General features: G+C 45.2%; 1 long non-coding RNA gene across 2 annotated transcripts; it reads right to left on the reverse strand.

Moving 5' to 3' along the window:
• Positions 1 to 548: 548 nt before the first annotated feature.
• Positions 549 to 11332, reverse strand: LOC142570805 (uncharacterized). Of its 2 annotated transcripts, none has more exons than XR_012825685.1 (3): positions 11196 to 11332; positions 5240 to 5519; positions 549 to 827 (listed from the first exon to the last, which is right to left on the reverse strand). It is a non-coding gene; the product is annotated as an uncharacterized LOC142570805 (long non-coding RNA). The 2 variants fall into 2 exon arrangements; XR_012825684.1 differs by having other exon boundaries at positions 549 to 912.
• Between the last annotated feature and the right edge of the window lie 3513 nt (positions 11333 to 14845).

The following is a 14845-nucleotide window of genomic DNA, read 5'->3' on the forward strand; positions in this document are numbered from 1 at the left end:
GAAAAGCCCAGCCGTCTCATTTCCTGCACCCAACGCCTAGCAGTCGGCACTTTAATGGAATTTTAAAATCGGCCTCACGCTCTCTATTCTATGCCGCGAAGACTAATTAAAGCAAACCTTCCCTAATTTTACGCCACCTATCTTCGTTTATAGCGATGAAAAAACGCCTACGCGCTTCACGATTGTCCGTTTGCGAAACGCTTTCGACCAAGTTTTATTTCGCTGTAGTTGCCTGGATTCGATTCTTGAGTCTTCGTATTTTGTCATTTATTTCTTCGTAACGACGCTCAGCGTTGTCGATCACACTTACTTTCTCGATCACACGCACAGTTATGAATGCTTCGGACGAGCCAACTATCGCATCCAAAATGAGAGAACTACAGAAGAGGGTCTTGTATCGGGAGAGCTCAGGTCGAGCGACGCACCTTTATTTGTGGAAACATGACAACCGTAGCATTGAGTGATGGAGGAACAAAAGAAAATACGTACATATAACAGCATGCATGAAGTAGAACAAAGGGAAATAATTATTAGCAGCAAAACTGGCATCATTATTTGTTTTATTTAGGACAAGGAATACTTGTACAAATGCTGGCGTAAAAGTTCACAGCTGAAGCTGTGGTTTACGGCTTGTGGCAGCAGATGCAGCGGTGCATCTTGAGCACACAACTAAAAGATATATCTGCTTTGCAGCTGATCGTTTTCGTCGCTGGATTTGCCGCACGTGGAAAAAGTTGTATTAAGAGTGCGGTGTCACCACGCTCTTATCGGACACCTACGTGGTTCCCTTGGCGCCTTCCCTACCACAAGAGGGCAGCACGGCCGGCCTGGAAAAGCGCCGCGTCGACGACCATGGCTTACAGTTCGGCAGAAGTGCATCGTGAGAACGCAGCTTTCTTGTATTCAGGTACCCTAAAGGCCCATGCGGGCATTGCGTAGGGGTGTTACAATGAATTAGTGATAGATACAGTATACGCATTTAAACAGATGATGCATGCTACATAAAAGAACACAAGCGGGAAAACAGGAAAACAAACAAAAAGAAGCCAGTAAGAGCAATACAACGACACATATACATACATAGATACATATAGATTTAAAATGGGTGTTACACAAAATCAACGTTACTTGGTCACTTTATACAAGGAAAAATACTTGTTAAAAACGTACACATATCAGCAGATACTGCATGACACAATGAAAAGCACAAGCAGAAAAAAATTTTATGCCGTACAAGTGACTCTGCGCTAACCTAGAACAAAACCGTTTGCGCAAGGAACATAAAAATATGGTGAAAAAAAAGTAAAATAAGGCTAAAGAATAAATAAATAAAAAATAAACAAATAAAATAAAAGAAAAAAAGGCGCGCAACAACACGGTGATGCCTATAACAAATGAGCAAGAAAATACTATGTTAGTACGTCAAAGTACTGGTTTAGTTTAGCTAGGAAGTCATCGTGACTTAGAGCTGACACGATTTCATTTGGTAACATATTCCAATGATATATAGCGAGAAAGAGAGGCGAGTGTCTCAAAAAGTTAGTGCGCGCAAGAACGGGCTGCACTTTAAAGGAATGATCAAGGCGCGGGAAGATACGATGGGCGGGCCTGATGTGGCATGCGCTGAAAGACGACCTGCAGTGATGTAGCTTGTGAAAATGGGAAAGAAGTCCTATCAGCCTTCGGTTTTCTAGCGAGGGGAGATTTAGAAATATTTTTACGTTAGTGATGCTAGAAGTTCGTGAATAATTTTTCGTGATGCAGCGGGCTGCTTTGTTTTGGGCCGACTCAAGGTTGTTTATGAGGTACGATTGATGCGGATTTCAAATAAAAGACGCGTACTTCATTTTCGAGCGAACTAGCGTCGTATAGGCTAATAATTTAGTGGACTTGTTTGCCGAGTAAAGGTTACGCCTAATGTAGCCAAGGATTTTACGCGCGCTGCTAGTAATCGCATCGATGTGATGATTCCATGAAACGTTTGAAGATAAATGAATTCCAAAGTATTTTATAGTTTGCGCATGGGTACTACTAATGTCGTTCATCACGTAATGGGTAACCCTAGGTTTACTAGATCTAGTGAAAGCTATAGCCTTAGTTTTTGAAACATTTATTTCCATTTGCCACAGTTTACACCAGTCGGTAATTTTCGCGAGGTCAGGTTGCAAAATGTCATTGTCGAAAGAGTTAATTATTCTTCCATAAATTACACAATCATCTGCAAATAGTCTTATTGTAGATTTAATATTATTGCTGATGTAGACGTATAGCAGGAATAAAATTGGTCCCAATACAGATACCTGCGGCACTCCGGATTTAACTAGTGATCGCGGAGAAGAAAATTCATTAGTAGTTACAATTTGGTACCGGTTAGTTAAAAAGTTACTAATCCAATTCGTTATCCTGCTATTTATATTAAAATGGCGAAGTTTCAATAATAAACTGTTATGAGCTACCTTATCAAAAGCCTTCGCAACATCAATAAATATGGCGTCTATTTGTGAGGAGTCGTTGATTGCTTGGTACAGGTCAGAGATTAGCTCGAATAACTGCGTCTCACATGAGCGACTCCGTTGGAACCCGTGTTGGTTAATGAAGAGGAGATTGTGATCAGTTAGGTATTTCATAATTGCTGATCATATAATGTGTTCTAAAAGTTTACATGGAATACTGGTCAGTGAAATAGGTCTGTAGTTTGAGACAGATGACGGGTCACCGGACTTAAAGATTGGAATTATTTTAGCTATTTACCATTCGTCAGGAACAGATCCTGAATCAATAGACTGTTGAAAAAGAGCGGCGAAAATGCGAGATATCACTGGTTTAGTCATCTTTAGTAGTTTTGGACAGATTCCGTCTGAACCGAGAGCCGAGCTGTTAGAAAGACGATCAATAGCAGCTTCAATGCCCTTTTGGGTGATAACGATATCCCTCATGATGGCGGTAACAGAACCGAGTTCAATGTTAGCCGGAACGGGAAGTTCACTTGTAAAAACAGAACAGAAGAAATAATTTCATGCAGTAGCGACCTCCGATGATGGAAGGAATTCACTGTCTTTCTTTATGGAAATGAAGCCTGATGATGATGGTTTGGCGTTTATTACTTTCCAGAATTTTTTTGTGTTGTGGGCTAACATGTTCGAAATATCATGGTTGAAAAATTTGTCTTTGGCTGCTTCAATTTCTGTTTTGCATAACTTGGATTGTTCCCGATAACACTTCCAGGTATCATCAGATGTCGAATTTTTAGCTTTTGAATAAGCGCGCTTTTTTTTTTATTTATACAGCGCCTTACGTGAGAGGTGAACCACGCACTTCCAGTAGACAGAGTTATTTGTATTTTTGGCATGTACTTTTCTTTAAGTTCAGTCAGCTTGTTACAAACAGTCATCCAGTTATCATTGCTATCATGATTATGCATCCCGCTCAAGAATTCCACACAAAACGCCGAGAGCTCGCTGGTGATCATTTCAACATTTGCTCGCGCATAATCATAAATGGTTTTCTTTTCCTGTACACTTGTTTTGCGCTTTATATCGTATTCACAGTGAAGGACGTTGTGGTCACTAATGCAATCTAACACATGAACAGACGCGTTGACAGGTTCAGTGGTCAGCACAAGATCCAAGATAGCATCCCCCCGTGTTGGTAAGGAAACTATTTGGCTTAACCCGTAAGAAGAAATGACGTCAAGAAAATCCTTAAACTCTGCTTTCCTTGGGCCGCCTTCAGCTGTAACCGTCTTCCAGTTAATTCCAGGGTAGTTAAAGTCACCAGCAAGAATAATAGCCTAGCCGGGAAATTTGTTACATACAAAGCTTAGAGATTCGTTAAGGCAATTAATGAACGTGTCTTGCGAGTCTGGAGGATGGTAACAAACACCAACGACACAAGTTACACGTGAGATCTGAAGTATGACCCACAAAATTTCAATAGAGGAACCCGTGTCAATAGGCGTGCTTGAAATTCTTTTTTTGCTGCAATTATAACACCACCGCCTCATGTTACTACCCTGTCTTTGCGAATCAAAATAAAGTTTTTAGAAAGAGATAATTCATTGTCGGACACATCGCAAGACAGCCATGTCTCTGTTCCCAGTATTATATCAGCTGAGCAGGACTTAACAAAAGCACAAAGGTGATCCTGTTTTCTGAAAATACTTCTAAAATTTGCCACAATAATAGACAGTTTTTTGTCATCTGCATTGAAACGTCAATTGCCATTCGCCGGAGCCTAGGGATGGCGACCACTTCATTGCTTGAAGGGTCGGCTGCGAAAGTTCCGTTGCCCGTTATGAGCTTGTCAAACTGCAATTTATATTTTTCGTTCTGCTGGCGCTTCGCGCGTGCGAAACCACGAAGCGTTTTCTGATTAGTCGCATTCGCGGTGAAAAATCTTGCTCGATCCAGACTCGAGGGGTTGCGAGGTCATTTAGTTTGAAAAAGTTTTTCAAGATATTGTTTTTGTCTTTGAAGCTCAGAAAGTTAACTACAATGGGCCGAGTGCAATCGGGTTTACGTTGACTGACTCGATGGGCTCGCTTTATTTCACTTGCTTCGATACTCAGGTTTGCCGTGACAAATTCACAAATAAGCTTTTCCGTATCGCTCCACTTTTCAGCAGCTTGTTCGGGAATACCCTTGAATACGAGATTATTTCGCCTCATTCGATTATCAGGTCATCCACAACGATGTTTACTTGTTGAATCTGTTTCTGCTCTATGTTCTTCAACTGCACTTTAGATTCTTGAAGAGCAGAACCGACAGCCGTAACGCTTTCACTCAAGTTGTCAACAGTCTCAAGTCGTTCTTCAATTTTCGAGAGTCGCCTCTTGACGTCTGTCACAGTAGTGTGGATATATTTAAGTTTATTTGTCACTTCCTTGTGAAATCGCTCGTTTGACACTGTAAATTCCTTCATTAATGTCACAAGTTGGTCAGTCTTATCCGGACCCGGATTAACCTCAATATCTCCCGCACAGATCAGTAAATGAAAAAGAGAAGTAAAAGTAGTAGGCGTCCACCCACGAAGTAGCGCCTACCAAAGGAGCACGACCGGAGCCACACAAGGCTGCATGGCTCCGCAGTTCTTCTCGGTTGAACGAAACAGCCAATCCGGGCGCGGTAAGTGGACAAATCAATACCCATAACTAGTCAGTCAATGACAGTGGACACAACGGGGAATTGCAGCCAGTTAGCGATTCAAAAGACCTTAAAGCGGCACATTGCTAAACACTCACCTAGAAAAACAGCACACTGTTAGCTCGAAGCTTTGGGCTGCAAATCCCGCTCGGTCGGCGTAGGCGATCCTTCTTACAGAACAGCCGACTAGAGGGCGCTGCAGGCGACGAGCAGTAACAGGACCGGTGAACTGCTGATTGTACCGGATGAGATGGCGATTTCAAAACATGGAACGAGGTAGTACGGCACGTGTCGCGTTGATCGGCAATCCGCAGGAACCAAGAAAATTCAGCCGACGCCGTTAAACCCAGTGCTGCTCACCCTCAGGGCAGCCGGAGCCTAGAAAAACAGCGCACTGTTAGCTTTGAGCTGCAAATCCCTAATCACTAATATCACTAATAGATATATCTGCTTTGCAGGTAAGCGCTATACCTTTAGATTTCCTCCCACTCAAATTTACGTACTGCTGCCGGACTGCACCAAACTGCATCTGAAACTTTTCTAGTCTTTACACCCGTGAAATAGTACTATAGCCCTGAAGCCCTATGTCAAGGAGGAGGAATGAACGCTTATTATGTGAAACAGCGAGAAAGTGTTCTTTCTTCACCCTAGGTGGGCGGCTCTCTTAGTCCAGAAAGCCGTTGGCTAATGCCGCAGCCCGGGCCCGGTCCACCAGACTTCGCTGATCTTCCAGGCTTTGGGCCTTTAACATCGCTTCCCACGTTTCTTCGATCGCTTGTAGCGGTTCTGGGGCATCATCTTGACTGTTGTTCTCGCGGTGTGGGCACACCAACACCATGTGTTGGAGGGTGTCTGGTACCTCACAATATCGGCATAGGCTGAGAATTCGGTGGGGCGCATTCGGTGCATGATAATTCCATGTACATAAGTATTCGTTTGCAGTCTGCCGAGGGCGGTGGCTTCTTCCTTGCTTAATTTTGGATGTGGTAGAGGATATTGTCTTCTTTCCAGTCGGTAATGTTGCAATATTGCGGCGTAGTTGATGGGAACGTCCTCCACCCTCGTCGCTTTCCGGACACCGTGCGGCAGGAAATCCCGGCTGGTATGCTCTCGGGCGACAGCATGCGCTGCTTCGTTTCCTGCCAGGTGTTCGTGGCCTGGGGTCCATGCGACGTAGGTTTCGGGTAGTTCTTGGCGTCTTGTTATTTCTTTCAGAATCTTCACTGCTGCGGCAGAAATTCGGCCTTTTCATAGGTTTCTACACGCCGTTTGCGAGTCGCTCAAGATGATTGCTGTGTCTTTGCACGTGGCGATGCCGAGGACGATGGCCACTTCCTCCGCCGTTTCTGGATTTCTGGCCGGTATGGTGGCAGCGATTAGCTCCTTCCTTTGGTTGTTGGTCACGGTAATTGCGTATGCTCTTCTACCTGAGTATATTGCCGCATCTGTATATCTCGTGTTGGGGTCCTTTGAGTATTTCTTGCTCAGCGCTCTGGCTTTCGCGTCTGAGTGTGCTATGAAGTTTTCGCTGTATGCGAGTTTGCGAAGTACTGCTCTGCCTGTTTGAGTCAGCTTAAGGCGTTCCAGCTGGCTGGCTCTGCGCGCTTCACTCATTTCTTGCCAGTTATTATGGAGGCCAAGCTTTAGGAGTGTCGTGGTTGAGGTCGTACTGGGTAGTCCTAGTGCGCTCTTGATTGCTTTTCTGGTGATGATGTTGAGTTTTTCAATTTCAGCTTTCTTGAGGAGTAGATACGGGGTGCCATATGTGATCCGGCTTATAAGGAGTGCTTGGATTAATTGGACGGTTTCTTGCAGTTTAAGTCCTCTTCTTTGGGTGGTTATACGCCGAATGAGATGTCTTACTTGTGTTACGGTCCTCTGAAGCTTCGGAAGTCTAGCTACGCCAGAACCGTCGTTATGTGTTGTGAGGCCAAGGACGCGGAGTGAGCCAACTTGAGGGATATCGATTCCATTGAGTCTGACGTTGGGATCTGGAGCGACGTAGGTTGGTGGTCTTCCCCGGGTCCTTGCCTTGAGTATAAGTAGCTCTGATTTTTCGGGGGCGCACTGGAGCCCGCAACTTGAGAGGTACTGTTCTATCTGATTGACTGCCTCTTGGAGGGTAGTTTGCTGTTGGCCGTTGTGGGCGATTTTGTCCATAACATTATATCGTCGGCGTATATTGCATGGCTTAAATCTTCGATTCCTTCGAGTCGTTGTGGGAGCTTAATCATGGCGAGATTAAACAGCAAAGGTGAAATGACTGACCCTTGTGGAGTTCCTTTGTTGGGCATTTCGAACTTGTCGCTTCGGATGTTGCCGATACCCACCGTAGCCGTGCGATCTTTGAGAAAGTAGTGTACGTATTGGGTAGGTCCGGATTCCGCAGTTTGTGTCATGGAGATTTTGGAGGATTGTTTCATGCTTCACATTATCGAAGGCTCCTTTAACATCTATTGCTACAATAGAGAACTTTTTGTGGCGTTCTAGGTAGTCCAGGACGTCTTCCTTGAGCTGTAGTATATCTTGGCTGAGAGGTGCTGTCGGAAGCCAAACATTGTGTCAGGCATGAGTCCTGAGTCTTCGAGGTATGTGGTGAGGCGATCGTGAACCGTGTGTTCGAGAAGCTTTCCGGCGCAGGAAGTAAGGGATATGGGCCGTAGGTTGCTGATTTGTAGTGGCTTGTTGTGTTTTGGGATCATAATGACTTCTGCGTGCTTCCATTCTGCCAGGAGCTTACCTTTTTCCGAGCAGTTATTCATGTAGTCGAGGAGTCCATTTAGGGCCTTGTCTGGGAGGTTTCGTCGGATCTTGTTGGTCACCTTGTCATTTCCTGGCGATGTGTTGCGGGTCAATTTGGCAAGCGCGGCATGGAGGTCAGGAAGCGTGAAAGGGCTGTCGAGGGTGAGATTTGGTTCGCCTTTGTACGGTCGGGGATCGGTAACCTTGGGGGCGTTGTCTCCGACAAGTTTACGCTTGATTTCTTCCAGAATTTGTTTCTCAGTTCCTGGATGGGAGTTAATGATTTTCTTGAGATCATGTCTTTGCTGAGTCTTGGTTTTGGTGGTAGCTAGAAGGGCACGCAGTATATGCCAGGTCTTCTTCGTGCTGAGTGTGCCTTGAAGTAGGTCGCACAGCTTATGCCAGTTCTGACTGCTCAGTTGATCTCCGTATTCTTCTGCTTGCTTTGTTATGTGAGCAATCCGTTTCTGCAGTTTGCGGTTAAGTTTCATGTTTTTCCACCGCCTCAGTAGTCCTCTTCTGGCATCCCAAAGATGCAGGAGGTCAGAGTCTACGGCCGGCGTGTCCATTGTGAGTTGGATGGCTTTAGTATGCTTCTCCGCCGCCTTGACCACTTCGGTAAGCCCCTCTTCAATATTTTCGATGTTTTTTTCTATGTCATGTTCTCGGAAGGCCTTCCAGTCCGTCAGCTTTGCCGTTCCGGTTCTGCTCGGCTTCTTTGGTGCAGGATTTCACGCTGAAGGATGTGGCGGTCGCTGCCGAGATTTTCTTCCAGTCGGGTCCATTCCGCCTTGGATATTCCTATTGTAAAGGTGAGGTCGGGATTTGTGTCCCTGGACACACTGTTGCCTATTCGAGTCGTTAGTTTAGGATCATTACAGAAGGTGAGGTGATTCTGTTGTGCCGAATGGTACACTCGCGCTCTTTTCTTGGTCGTGTGCTGGAAACCCCATGCTGCGTGTGGGGCATTAAGATCCCCCATTATTACGAGTTTATGGCCTTTGGATAGTCTTCTGGCTTGCGTGATGAAGTTTACAAAGTCGGATAATGGGTCCCTTGGTGGACTATATAAGCATAGTACGTATAGTCTTCGGTGTGTCTTCTTCTCAGGTAGAAATTCCACTAGGGTGTGTTCCACGGTTGTTCCCTGGATTGTGTGACCTTGCGTGGTGAGATTTTTCTTCGTCAGGATGGCTGTTTTTTGAGATCCGGTGTGTGTATCATACCCCTGTATGCGCAGATTGGTGTGATAAATTTCTTGGATGGCGATAATATCTGGTTGTTCCAGTTTGGTCAGTTCTTGGAGGTTTGTTCTTTTGGTTCGGATAGAGCGACAGTTCCATTGCCAGAGCTTCATTGGGAGTTGTGGTAATATCTTCTTGGTATTACTCGCCATCTTGTCCGATATCGTTGTTTTCGCCCCGGGCCATGGATTCCGGTCATGCTGCATTGTGGAGGTCTTTACGTGCTTTCTTGCGAGCCGTGTCGGTGTTGTTGAGCAGCTTTTCTACTGTGGCTCTCGTTACATGGTTCTGCTTGACATAGGACATGAAGTTGCTGAGGTCTTGAAGGGTAGCATGGATAGGGGCCAGCTGAGCGGTGATGTGTTGCTGGAGCTGTTGTGTTATCTCCTTTGCAAAAGTGGTCATGGCCTCCTGTATCTGCTTCTGCACCTCCATTGTTACAATTTCTTTTATTCTTTCTTCCGTAAGGGGCGGTGAGATGTTTGGTTTTCCTTGAGGTTTTGAGGCTTGATTGGCGGTGTTTTGTTCTTTGCACCTTTGTATGAGCTTGTCAATGAGGGCTTGCTGATATTGGAGTTGTGCTCGCAGATCTCGTTCGGTTTCTGTGGGTTCTTGTGCTCGTGCGTTTCCTCCTGCAGCGTCTGCATACGTGACTCGCTTTTGTGGGTTGCGTGTACGCGATCCAGAGCGTGATCTTGATCGGGGTCTATTGTTTGCTTCATCGCCTGTTGATTTGAAGCCACTTCTGGATCTGCGTGCACTGTGTAGTGAGGTATTGCTTGATGCGGGATAGTGCCGGGAAGTCTGAGTCTGAAGCTGAGTTCCACCTGCGTTGCTACTCTTGGTTCTTGTTTTCCCATTGCAGTCTAGTCTTGTACGCTGGTGGATTTGGTTTCAGTTTGTGTCGGCACCCCTCTCCTGCTGTCTCATGGGGTTGTTGACAGATTTTACAACTAGGTTGGCAGTCATGTTCTTCCGGTTGATTTTCCACCCGCACATGTAACAGAAGTTGGTAAGTGGTTTCGGGCAGATATCTTGCCGATGCCCTAGTTCTCCGCAGGTTCTGCAGTATTGCACGGATTTCCTGCATGGCTTGCAGCTGTAGTCACAGCATTTATATATAATGTTGTATGGGACGTGCGGTCCGTCGAAGTAGATGGGTGCTCTAGACGATCTTCCCAGCATGCGTGCTGCGAGGACCGTGTATCTTGCGGATACTCGTAGTCCTTGTAGTAGTTCTTCGCACGTGCCTGGCGGGATGTTGTAGATTACGCCTTCGCTGATGCCCTCTGGTGTCCTGACATGTGCTTTAACTTCGTAAATAGACCCTCCAAGCTCGATGCTGGTTATCTTGAGGAGCATGTCGTACGCCATGTCTTTGTTTGGTGTACTTGCGATTATTATATTCTCGACATGTTGCACTTGAATCCGGATGTTGTCATAGAAGTCTTTTTGGGACAACTTGCTAGCTCGGCCGATGGCATGTGTCACTGCCACCAATGTCCATTTAGAGAGTTGTAATCCCGCCTTAGGTCTGTAGATAATCTTCGCGTCGTCCACTGGCACAGGCGGAAGTCTCGGTTTTCTATAATGTGCCATGTTTCCCGCAATAGGTATTGTTGCTCCGGCTTGCTGCGTTCGTAGTTGGTCTGCTTCCTCGGCTGTGGGTTTTATATGCACATGAGTCTTCTTGCCTCTCCTCTCCCATGTGTGCCATTTTTCCTGGATGTTTATCGCCTTTCCGCTGCTATCGTCATACGTCCACTCCGCTGCCAGTTGTTGCTGCTCTCGTATCGTGTGCACCTGCATTTCAGTGCTGTTGTTTTCCTGGTTCAGTTCTCGTGCAGTTGTTGCTGCGTCGGATGCCTCAGTCATTGGTACTGAGCGGCAGCGCCAAGTCGCTCTCGAAGAAAGCGAGCGGCGGCTCACGAGCGCTCACGAGCCACGGGACACGCTCCGCGGGTCACGGGTCACGCGCGTTCGGCTGGCCGCTTAGCCTTGTAGGGTTAGCTCCGTTAGCGTGGCGTGAAACCTTCAAACGGCAAAAAATGACGGGAATTCCACGTACCGCTCATAAGCTTGATATCCTCCGGTACCGCTTCCCGTGCCGCTTCCCTCGATGCCACAGTTTCGATGAATAAAAGCCCGGAAAATTGCCGAAAAATGCAGGAGCCCATGCGAAGTGCGTCAGCACTGCTTAGCCCCCTAGCGGGAAGCCCCTATGTCAAGAAAAAGAAAGCTGTGGACGAATTGCGCGCTGAAATAATTGAAGTCGGAGAGATAAAAGAAAGTCTAGAAGAACTAAAAGTACTGAAACAGGAAATTAAGGACTTTGCCTTGAAATAAGTAATCCAGGCCGTTGTAACAGAGAACAAGGAACTTAAAGTGCAAAAAGCTAAGGTGAGGCAAAAACTCGTCATAATCATCAACAACGTACTTTAAGTCCACTGCAAGACGAAGGCCTCTGCCTCCGATCTCCAATTACCCATGTGCTGTGCCAAGCGATTCCAACTCGCACCTGCGAATTTCTTAATTGAGACAGCTGACCTACAGGTTCCCTTGGTGCGTTGCCTACCATTTCAATTGCTGCTTCTGAAGCCAGCTTAGCTACGGTTTCATGTCAGCTATGTCATCTACATCTCGCTGTTCTAAGGCTGCATATTTGTTTGCAAGTACCAGCCTGAATTGGTCCGCTTTTATCCTGACTGCGTCTAGGCTGGCTTGTTTGCTCTTGACTAATTTTACTCTTTCCATCTTCAAATTGAGGTGAGTTCTAGACCTCACAAACATATGATCACTGCACTTTACCCTTCCTAGCACTTCTACATCGTGCACTATGCTGGGATCAGCAGAAAGTATGAAATCAATTTCATTCCTTGTTCCACCTTACGGCTTTTCCAGGTACACTTCTTTTGCTACGCTTTCTGAAGAAGGTGTTCATTATTCGCAGCTTATTCATTTCTGCGAATTCTACTAACACATCTCCTCTACTGTTTCTAGAACCGACACCGTAGTTGCCAATTGCTTGTTCACCGACCTGGCTTTCTCCCACTTTTGCATTGAAGTCGCCCATTACTACAGTATACTTAGTTTGCACTTTTCTCATGGCTAATTATACATCTTCATAAAACTGATCTACCGCATCCTCATCGTGACTGGAGGTTTGAATGTAGGCGTGTACCACCTTTAATCTACACCTCTTATTAAGTTTTATTGCGACTACTGTTACCCTCTCATTAATGCTCTCGAATCCGTCAATGTTGCCCGCTATGTCCATGTGTATTAGGAATCCTACCCCGTATAACTTACTACCTGGCAGTCATCTATAGAAGACGATGTAGCCATTAGGCAGCACTGTATAAGCCTCACTATTTCTTTTACCTCACTAAGGCCCATGATATCCCAAATAATAATAATAATAATAATAATAATAATAATAATAATAATAATAATAATAATAATAATAATAATAATAATAATAATAATAATAATAATAATAATAATAATCCTGGTTACGGCCACTGCAGGGCAAAGGCCTCTCCCATACTTCTCCAACTACCCCGGTCATGTACTGATTGTGGCCATGTTGTCCCTGCAAACTTCTTAATCTCATCCGCCCACCTAACTTTCTGCCGCCCTCTGCTGCGCTTCCCTTCTCTTGGAATCCATTCCGTAACATTTAATGACCATCGGTTATCTTCCCTCCTCATTACGTGTCGTGCCCATGCCCATTTCTTTTTCTTGATTTCAACTAAGATATCATTAACTCGCGTTTGTACCCTCACCCAATCTGCTCTTTTCTTATCCCTTAACGTTACACCTATCATTCTTCTTTCCATAGCTCGTTGCGTCGTCCTCAATTTAAGTAGAACCTTTTTCGTAAGCCTCCAGGTTTCTGCCCCGTACGTGAGTACTGGTAAGACACACCTGGTTATAAACTTTTCTCCTGAGGGATAATGGCAACCTGCTGTTCATGATCTGAGAATGACTGCCAAACGCACCCCAGCCCATTCTTATTCTTCTGATTATTTCAGTCTCATGATCCGGATCCGCAGTCACTACCTGTCCTAAGTAACTGTATTCCCTTAGCACTTCCAGTGCCTCACTACCTATCGTAAACTGCAGTTCTCTTCCGAGACTGTTAAACATTAGTTTTCTGCAGATTAATTTTTAGACCCACCCTTCTGATTTGCCTGTTCAGGTCAGTGAGCATTCATTGCAATTGGTCCCCTGAGTTACTAAGCAAGGCAATATCATCAGCGAATCGCAAGTTACTAAGGTATTCTCCATTAACTCTTATCCCCAGTTCTTCCCAATCCAGGTCTCTGAATACCTCCTGTAAACACGCTGTGAATAGCATTGGAGAAATCGTATCTCCCTGCCTGACGCCTTTCTTTATTGGGATTTTGTTGCTTTCTTTATGGAGGACTACGGTGGCTGTAGAGCCGCTATAGATATCTTTCAGTATATTTACATACGGCTCGTCTACACCCTGATTTCGTAATGCCTCCATGACTGCTGAGGTTTCGACTGAATCAAACGCTTTCTCGTAATCAATGAAAGCTATATATAAAGGTTGGTTATATTCCGCACATTTTTCTACCACCTCATTGATAGCGTGAATATGGTCTATTGTTAAGTAGCCTTTACGGAATCCTGCCTGGTCCTTTGGTTGACGGAAGTCTAAGGTGTTCCTGATTCTATTTGCAATTATCTTAGTAAATACTTTGTAGGCAGCGAACAGTAAGCTAATCGGTGTATAATTTTTCACGTCTTTGGCGTCCCCTTTCTTATGGATTAGGATTATGTTAGTGTTTTTCCAAGATTCCGGTACGCTCGAAGTCATGAGGCATAGCGTATACAGGGTGGCCAGTTTCTCTAGAACAATCTGCCCACCACCCTTCAACAAATCTGATGTTACCTGATCCTCCCCAGCTTCCTTCCCCCTTTGCATAGCTGCCAAGGCTTTTTTTACTTCTTCCGATGTTACTTGTGGGATTTCGAATTCCTCTAGACTATTCTCTCTACCATTATCCTCGTGGGTGCCACTGGTACTGCATAAATCTCTATAGAACTCCTCAGCCACTTGAACTATGTCATCCATATTAGTAATGATATTGCCGGCTTTGTCTCTTAACACATACATCTGATCCTTGCCAATTCCTAGTTTCTTCTTCACTGCTTTTAGGCTTCCTCCGTTCCTGAGAGCATGTTCAATTCTATCCATATTATACTTCCTTGTGTCAGCTGTCTTACGCTTGTTGATTAACTTGGAAAGTTCGGCCAGTTTTATTCTAGCTGTAGGGTTAGAGGCTTTCATACATTGGCGTTTCTTGACCAGATAGTTCGTCTCCTGCGATAGCTTACTGGTATCCTGTCTAACGGAGTTACCACCGACTTCTATTGCACACTCCTTAATGATGCCCACAAGATTGTCGTTCATTGCTTCAACACTAAGGTCCTCTTCCTGAGTTAAAGCCGAATACCTGTTCTGTAGCTTGATCTGGAATTCCTCTATTTTCCCTCTTATCGCTAACTCAGTGATCGGCTTCTTGTATGCCAGTTTCTTCTGCTCCCTCCTCAGGTCTAGGCTAATTCGAGTTCTTACCATCCTATGGTCACTGCAGCGCACCTTGCTGAGCACGTCCACATCTTGTATGATGCCAGGGTTAGCGCAGAGTATGAGGTCAGTTTCATATCTAGTCTCGACGTTCGGGC

This window comes from Dermacentor variabilis, chromosome 2, assembly GCF_050947875.1.
Source record: "Dermacentor variabilis isolate Ectoservices chromosome 2, ASM5094787v1, whole genome shotgun sequence".
NCBI lineage: Eukaryota > Metazoa > Arthropoda > Arachnida > Ixodida > Ixodidae > Dermacentor > Dermacentor variabilis.